At 36.1% G+C, this 9,587-nt stretch overlaps 1 long non-coding RNA gene across 1 annotated transcript; it reads left to right on the top strand.

Moving 5' to 3' along the window:
* The first annotated feature begins 202 nt into the window (after positions 1–202).
* On the top strand, positions 203–6,863 carry LOC106067132 (uncharacterized). The gene is made up of 2 exons (XR_001217677.2): positions 203–403; positions 5,930–6,863. It is a non-coding gene; the product is annotated as an uncharacterized LOC106067132 (long non-coding RNA).
* Positions 6,864–9,587: the final 2,724 nt, after the last annotated feature.

Raw genomic sequence — 9,587 nt, 5'->3', positions numbered from 1 at the left:
CTGACAGTGCCTTCTGGCTAGAGATTCTGTTAGCGCTACAGTATTCATCAATGTGTCAAATCAGGTTGATATTTCAGTACGGGTGTATTTCAGTATTTGAAGTGATCAACTAAAACACTCATGTGTCCTATATATAGATCTAGGCTAGATACAGTAGTCTACCCTAGTTCTGTAAACACAACTTATCAATACAAGATCGAACAGTTTTATTGATTTTGTGCGTGAACTGGGTGCTAGATAACCCCCAAGAAGTCACAGTGCGACCTCCCTAATTCGTTTTAAGACATCGATTCAGTTACTGACAAAACTCTTCTGGCGTAGGCTTCTTTTATTAGTCGAGTGTTCTTTAGATTAAAAAGTCAACTAAAGATAGCTGGAGTTTTCTTGAAGTTTTTTATTATAGGTATTGTTTTAACATGTCAATAATGAACATATTTATATAGTGTTTAGACATTTTGTGATATATTGTATATGCATTTTTAATCTACATGTATTACTAGTATAAGATATCATTATGTAGAACCCAAGATATCATTTGGCTTTAGATTCTGTTTTCATCGTTATGTACAAGAGTCTTTTATCTCATTTTGCATTAGGTCCAAACTCTTTGCCATTTATGTACTCAACAGTACTCTGTCCCCCATTGGGGCCGTCTTAAGTGAGTTCCCCGATGTGTTTCCCGGTGTGTTTCCCGGTGTGTTCCCCTGTGTGTTCTGCCTTCTGCCTCGCCTCTATCACTGCGTTATGGGACACGAGGTATAGGTAATAAAGATAAAACAAATGTACAACTGCTTGGATCCCTCACAATGATTCCGTCAGGCCGATAGAAGAAACCTTTCATGAGCCTAAAGTTCTTCGACTAACTCTTGACTGTAATAATAATAATAATTATCGCTTTTATATAGCGTTACTTTCATGCTTATAGCATGCTCATGGCGCATTGGTCCAATCTCATTTGTGGACCATTTGTAAGGGGGGTAGGGGGTATCTAGGAGTAGGTTTTCCGAGCTGCCTTTAGGCGCTCAGTAAACACAACTCTGTTCGAGTCGGGTGTTGAACCTCGAGCCTCATTCATAGGTAGCCAAGACAAGCCAAGTTAAAGCGTACTTAGCCTCAAGACCACGCTTCCCACAATCACAAAGGATCGCATAGATTCTCGTGTGTTAGGCCTTCACGTTATATTATATTAGACCAAAGAAATGACCTTAGGAGCAGATAACATTTTCCAAATCAAGATTTACGCTCGACTTAAATGGTATGTAGTACTTAAATGTTTCATTACTTTATTCTAATAGGGTTCTGAATCAGCAAACAGCGGCGTCTATTAAGTCGGTGTCATCCGGTACAATAATCCTATGGTATCAACCCTTACACACAGTCTCATGTAATCACACACACACACACACACCAACAAAAAAAATCTAAAATGTGTCGATCGTTTTTTATCAAATATTTTTTTTAAACCAATTTATTGATTTATATTGCTTCACACAACATAAAGCAACGCTATGGTTCCCTGCAATAATGCAGTGGGTACCAAGTCACATAGGTGTGACTGGCAACACAATTGCAGACTCCTTGGCCCATCAGGAAGGGCAAACATCACCCACCGAACAGGCTGCAGTGAGCTTTCACCATACTCTGGCTATAATTTAAAAAATGGAAAAGTGGTTTGAGTGCTAGGACAAGTCCCAAAAAGCCCGCGGAGTCAGGGAGTGCATGAGGCACCATGACCGCACTTCTCCGTGGTGGAGGCTGTCCAGGCCTGAACAAGTTATTACAGCACAGTGCAGGACAGGCCACTGTTGGCTCATATTTCTCACGGCTATGGCCAAATTTTGACTCACGGTGCTCCCGCTGCGGGGAAGAAGAGGAAACCGAGTCTCATATTCTTTGTGACTGCCCCAGACTTGCTGATCTCCGTCTCGACAGGTCTGGGAAACCAAAAATTCTCGACCTGTATGGTGACATGTATGCACTACGTAAAACAGCAGGGCTTTTGCAAGAGAGGATTTGAACCTTTCAAGCCCTCACTCAAATGGAATTCATGTGGGCCAAATTTTTTTTTTTCATGTCGTTGTTTATGTGATTTCCCCACTGTAGTGGCAGTCCACCCTTCATACTCATGTACGTCAATGTCTACAGCCAAACTTTTCAAACGTTTTCAAGAGTTTGGTTGTTAACTAAAAACTAAAAATGTTGATGCTGTAATAACTATTGAAATATATTTTAATTTTTTAACTTTCAAAAACTCGATAAGTTTTGTAGATAATGACTTTTTAGTTCAAGTGTAGGTCAAGCCATGGTCCAAGCATGATGTAGATCTTGGAGAATGATTAAAATAGAACTAGATAAGTTGACTAGATAAAATAATATGTTTTAGGTGATTTTGCTACGCCTACCGTTGAGATTAAAAATTAAATAATACGATTAGAAAAAATAACAAACTCAAAAACAACGAAGGGAAAAATATAAAATGGCTGCCTGGTCATGTCGCATGCACTTCAAAACTGTCCTCATGATTTTTCTAAATTCAATCGTCTGCTGTCTTGAGGGAAACTGTAAAAATCTTTCTGAAGGAACGCCCGAAACAAAGAAAAATATTTTTAGATTAAAAGTTTAAAAAAAGAGAGACATCTCATATAACGCCTGCCTTAACCCTCCATCGCTACCATCTTAGACATTTTTTCCAAACGTATTTATTTAGAGAACTGATGTAGCGAACTGAGAGATGTCAACTTTTGTTTTTCTTCCCCGAAAGTTGGCAAGACTATGCTTTTAAATATTTAGGATAGCTGTCAGGACAAGCTTTTTAAGTTCAGTGATTAAGTTAACAATATGCCATGAAATAGTATCCCTATACACTACAGGAAGTATGTTGATTAGTAAAGATGCGGTGATTATTTTAAAAAAGTGTAAACGAATGCCTTGGGGATGAAGGCTTGTGAGAAATAAGAAAATCACAGCAATACTTTAAGCTAAGGGCTTAAAATGACATGTTTAAAAAATCCATTTTGTGGGAGACAGAGTGCTCTTAGAATAATTAAGAGAAGAGTAGGAAACGTCCCACAGCTCTATGGCATTAAAATGTGTTTATTTTTAATGAATCGTGTTTACATTTAACCCATTCCACAATAATCCCTCTGTCTCACGCTAAACGTTAGAATAGAGCTCTCCGATACTGAAAAATAACATAGCGTTTAAGTAGGGAGATATTCTTGTTTTATTTGTAGGTTTCTTGGAGGTGAAAGGTGACATTTAGTTTGTTCCGTTAAGTCTTTGTTTCGGTTAAAACAGTGGATCCCAAACTTTTTTATCTCGTAGACCCCTTGCCATGTTTTCTGGTTTTCGGTAGACCCCCTGCTTAACTTATATTGTATTTTTGCAAATTCATCAACTCCTTTTTTAAAACTAATTTCTACCTGTAGTGAGTGTAAGAATGAAAAAGTAATTTAAAGCTACACTTAAAGTTACAGATCTTTTTGTATTCATAAAATTCAAATTTTAATAACAATTAATGTTTATCACTGGAATCACCGAACACACTGGAAATGTGGTCTTTTTTTGCACGTCTATTATCCATTGCTATGGATATTATGTTTCATATAGGAATTTGTTGTTCTATGATGTAATCATTAAACATTAAATATTAATAAATCAAGTAATTAATTTGCCTTATGTATCATTGTAAACGTTTTCCAAAGCGCAGTTTCTAGTGTATTTCTTGATCTTTCACGTGTGGCTCAAATATTGAGCCCGCAGAACTGTTTTCACTAACAGGAGAAGGGGCGAAGGTGAGTAACTGGCGCCTAAGCCATTAACTTTGAGCAGGAAGGGTTCATTAGCCTTGACTTGCTGCCCACCTAGCAGAAGGATAACTGAATTTAAACCTCTGCTGCGTGCAGCTATACCCAAACACTGGAAACGTTTCGTGGGTCAACCCTGTTAAAAATAAGGAGCCGGCGACCCTAAGGCAGTTTAAATCACACAGCATTACATTCTGTCAGAGCCTGTGATACCGCTGATCCAAAACACTGTATGTATGTCGTTTAAAAAGAATTAAAATAAGAAGCCTTTATTTAAAACCTCATGCCACCAATGTGCCATTGAACTGTATTGTTGCTTTAAGAAATAGTTTTAATAATATCTGATCTAGGTTTGTGTAAAACAGTTTTTAAAACTACAACGGCTGATAAAATCAATGTTTATCTATCGTGTTTTCCGGTTTTTCCTTTTAGTTAAGAGATATTGTAAGACGCCTACCAATCATCATCTTCTCTATATATGATGTCGAAAAGGGATTTTGTGGGTCTTTTCTGAACTTTATCTTTGAGTATTCGAAAGTTTTTCAAACCTTTATCTATTTTGTCAGGGTGGAATTGTCTCAAATGATCCTCCAGCGTAATTGGTTTCATATCGTCATAAAACCGCTTATTTGACAAGGAAAGAATGAATCCCAATTTTAAATAATCAACTCTGTACAGTCTTTCTTTATGTTAAACATTAGTTATATGTAGACAAAATTAAGCTATTGAAATAAGTATTGAAATTAAATGCAACAATTTTTCGTTTGAATATCATGATACATATTTAAAGGATTAACTAAGGTACAAATCATAGATTAGTTTAGGAAATAATTACATTAATGGGATGTAAAAATTAAAGTCGCAACCTGATTAAATGAAATTTATGATCGTAGACATCTCATGGACCACCAATTTAATTTTTATCTTTCTTAGACCCTTTGGAAGTCTTCGTAGACCCCTGGGGGTCTATATAGACCACTTTTAGAATCACTGGGTTAAAAGTTGAAGTTAAGCCAATGTGCTTTTCCTAAAAGCTTTTTATTTATTTTTGTTATTAAATGTAACTAACACTAGAGAGGACTGTAAAACTTCTTTCTGATCCAAAGATTTCTCCAGTATGTTATTACCATCTCAGTAGTTAATACTCACATTCCCCAGCTATCTCCGCCCTCATTTCGCCCCCACCTTGCCACACCCGTCTTCACCAACAATTTCAACAGAGCCGATACAGATAGCCGTTAAGCTTATATTAGATAACTATTGGCTCTAACTGTGTATCTTTCAATATGACACGTGGACATCATAAATTCCCTACATATTGCTGTTGCTGCTAGGAGGTGTTGCCCTTTCAGGGGTGGCTGCTGCTTGCCTCGGTCGGTGCAGTCCTTTAGTTTTTGACACATTTAATTCACTATTTGTTATCATTATCTAAACTTATCTTATCTTACGAAATACAGACGTTACTTCAAAAAAGAAGATTACATCCTACGCGCGTTCCTAGTTCAATCTAGTCATGCATGCTAATCAATGACAAATTCTGCCAAGTCATTGGTTTTCCTGGCTGACTCAGGTAGCCTATTCCATGTTCTAATAGCATTAGGAAAGAAGGAGCATTTGTACAGATTTGTCCTAGCAAATGGAACAAGGAATGTGCCTTTATCTTTGTGTCTTTCTGAGTATTCTATTAGGTTTTGTTTTTGTATTTGAAGATATGGTTTGATGTTTTAAGTATAATTGTTACTTTAATTTTGAAGTCTTCTATCCTGAAGGATTTCTACATTTCTATGTATGTATAATTCATTTGTCTGAATACTTAGCGTCACAGTTTTATTAGTTTTATTGTATGTTCAGGACGTCCTTGAAACTAGTCACAAGTCAGTTGTGTTTACAATTGCAGCACTGGAGTCGGTGTCAGCTCAAGTAAATACAGTATTAAATGTACTATTGTACATGCTTCATTCTTATTACAAGACAACACTTTATTTATTTATTTATTTTGTACTAAATATATACACTACAACTAACACAATAAGTTGTCGGCACTGGCTTATAGTTTAAAGTTTTTTTATTGATATTACATTAAAATCAAGATTTTTTAAAAATGTTCTTTTTTTTTATTTTAGACATGCATTTTGCAAGAAAAAAAAACAAAAAGGAAAAATCAACAAATAACCTTTTATATATCAGAAGCGTAAAGATAAAAGTTATCAACAACTCTGTTATGTCAGAACAATAAAAACAACTCTGTTATGTCAGAACAATAAAAACAACTCTGTTACGTCAGAACGATAAAAACAGCTCTTCCCTATCACAGGAGAAGAAAAACAATGTGAAATATTGTTCCTAGACGCAGATTCAAAATGTCTACTGACAAATTTCCTATGCATGCAGAGTTATCTCGTGCTTCGGACTCCGCATATGAAGATTCTTTGCATTTGGAGATTCCAGAAACCTTAAGTAGCATTCCATCACCAGACGTCAGAACAAAGTCAATACCATTACGCCTGACGTCTTCAAGGGACAACAGAAGCAGCTTAGCAAGCAAAGTCAGTAAGCAAGAGGCTACGAGGTCACCAAGTTACTTTAAGGAACACCTGTTTCCTTTAACTTCGCTTCCAACATCCGAGTATCCATCTCCGGTTATTGTTAAAAACGAGTATCCTGAGAATCAATTTCCTGATTCGAGCTTTCCTGCAAGTGACTTTCCAAACAATGGATTTCCTCGGATAAATTACCCGATTGCTATATTACCAGAGAATGCATTTCCACCAGCAGCATATCCAAGAAGCCATTTTCCAGAGTCAGGAATATATCCGGGACTCTAATAACCGACTGATTAAAACTGAGTTGGTTGGTCTAAATACCGAAAATAACAATGGAGGCTTAAAAGTTTTACTCGACGTTTAAAGTTCTCTTATCTGGCCACATATATTAGTTGTGTAGTATTGATAAATGCAAGTTGAGGGTTGTTAAATATACAAACTTTTGTGTTGACCAAAACATTGTTTCAAAAATAGTATATTTCGATTACATTAAATACTGTTTTTTTTTTAAGTTTACGTTGCTGTTTGTTCGTTTTTTAAATAAAAACATATATATATATATATATATATATATATATATATATATATATATATATATATATATATATATATATATATATATATATATATATATATATATATATATATATATATATATATATATATATATTATTTATTTATTTATTTATTTAATTAATTATATCAAAGTAGCTTGCATTTAAAAAACGCTTACATACATACATACATATACTCTGTTGGTAGTAAAATGATCCTGTTGTGGATAGTAGAGTTCATTGGCGTTTATTTGGCTTTTTTTTTTTTTTGCATAGAAAGTGGAAGAACGTTGATATCTTCTTGATAGGACAATGATTCTGTTCTGTTGTTTGTATAGATTGTAAAGCCTGTGGTGTAACAACCATTGCGCGAAGGGTTTCATTTCGCATGGGCCCAAGTGGACTAATTCAAGTTATACCACCACATCTGTCGTTATTATTGATTCTTGTGTTGTTAGGTACAAGAAATAAGTGTGCAACATTTCCGCTTGATCCGAGACTGGCTATGGAGAAATCACGTGTACAGTGGAAGTTGATATAAGCTTTGTAAAAATGAGCTACTGGAGTAGCTCGATCATGGGTGTTGATCCAATTTTTTTTCTATACACGATTGCGGAAAGTTAAAAGGCAATTTGGTGAGCTGTGATGGGCCTAAAAATTTTCACCATGTTTGAGTATTGCCTCGTTTCATTTCAAGTGCAAGCAACATAGAGTAGTATGATATATCATTCTTCTAGTCCCGTCTAGCCCAGATGATATGGCCATAGAATACTGCTCAGAGATGCAATTCAGCAAAGAAGCATTCTATAAATATATATCAAGTCGGTGTCAACACGACATTTTGATGTGTTTTTTTTTATCCTAGACAACTACATTTTATCACCAAGTTTTTCAAAACGTTGTTACAGCATGTTATTTTTCACTTTGTTACAGGCTGTTCGGCAGAGCGGCCATTCTTAAAGTTGCGATTGATCAAAAATTGTTTAACAATTTCTATGACTCAGAGCCAATATTGGCTTCACTTGGTGTTCTTTCCATTGAGTGAGAAACTGTTTAGAAATAGATGCACTGTTTTCTGACCTTGCTAATTAGAAGGCCATACACATACAGTTAACAAATAAATGTTAAATCTTTTAGGCCTACTGTCAAACAATGTACATAGACAAGATAATAGATTTTACCAATGTTTAATAATTTAACACTTTTGAGTAGAAGTGTTTTCTAAATGTAAATGTGTATAAAAGGGAAAAAACTCATGAAAAGTTTCTTTGTCCGTTTGAAACATCTTTAAATCGTTTAATTGTAAAAGTTGTACAAACATTGACTTTTAAGACATTATTACTTGTGTGTAATTCTAACTGAATCAAACGTCATGACATTCTTACTTATAAAAAAAGAAGGTACAATCCTTCACTGAAATGTCTTTGGTATATGTACCGATACATTCAGAGGACTAAATGTTTGTCACACACTTAATTCGTCTTATTTTGTGTGAGGGGAGGCCGAGATACTCTTCAACTCGTGCCCACGGATGCCCTGCTACGCCACTGGATATGGGTTCGTTCTATAGAAAGGAAAGAATGTCCATAGGTGTATTACAAGCTGGTTAATCAAGATGGCATTATATTAAACAACATACTTAGGGTTATAACCCAAGCCCAATGTTTGTTCTTTTATTAACTTTAATCAACACACACTCAGGAACATTTAGCCCACACGGCAAAGTCTATGACATCAAACTGAGACAAGTTGAAGGCCACAACCAAACATCCTCAGCCTGTTCCAGAATTACAAGTTTTGCAATTTAAGCTAATTTAACTCGTGATTAAAGTACCAAGATCACGGGTGGGTTCAAATCCCTTTCCCGAAATAGAATACTTTTTACATTGACTTACTTTCCTACTAGTCGGTGATCTCTATTAATAAAGAACATCTATGAGAAGCAACAGCCCGAGAAAAAACTAAAGCAAAATAAAGTCACGTTTTTTTTTAATGTTAAACCCCTCCTCAATAAAATTTCATACAATGATTTTTTTATATTTTTTTTTAATTTTTTTTTTACCGCACTTCAAACAGCGATGTCCTTGCGAACGTCGGTATGGACAGTATAGAAGGACTTCTTATGGTCCGACAGTTACGCTGGGCAGAACACGTATCCCGTATGGGGGACGAACGTATGCCAAAAGCAGTCTTTTTTGATGAGCTAAAAGGCGGTCGACTTAACAGAGGTGCCCCACGGAAACGCGTTAAAGACCAGCTTAGGCGCCAACCAGCCTTAGCTGACATAGGAGAGAGCACCTGATGGAACGAGACAGCTGGAGGTCACTCACAAAGACCGCAGAATACATATTTGAGACCAAAAGAAAATCCACTGCCGAGGACAGACGCAGACGGCGAAAAGAAAATCTTAATCGACCACCGGCGGACAATAATTATGCTTGCCCTGGACACTGGCGAATCCATGAAGGGCGGTAGGGGCGATGGAATCCCCCCCACCTCTTATCTTATACAGACGTTACTTCAAAAAAAAATATGATAAAGTCTTACGCGTCATGCATCTAGTCATGCATGTTATCCAATGACTTAAATTCTGCTTAAATTCACTCGGTCGACCCACCCCCGAAGAAAGGGCGGGTGAATTTTAGTAGAGAAATCTCACAATTATAAGAATGCTATACTTATGT

This window comes from Biomphalaria glabrata, chromosome 17 (genome assembly GCF_947242115.1).
Source record: "Biomphalaria glabrata chromosome 17, xgBioGlab47.1, whole genome shotgun sequence".
Classification (NCBI taxonomy): Eukaryota; Metazoa; Mollusca; class Gastropoda; family Planorbidae; genus Biomphalaria; species Biomphalaria glabrata.
The sequence above is the reverse complement of the archived record's forward strand: the minus strand, read 5'-3'. Positions and strand labels throughout refer to the sequence as shown.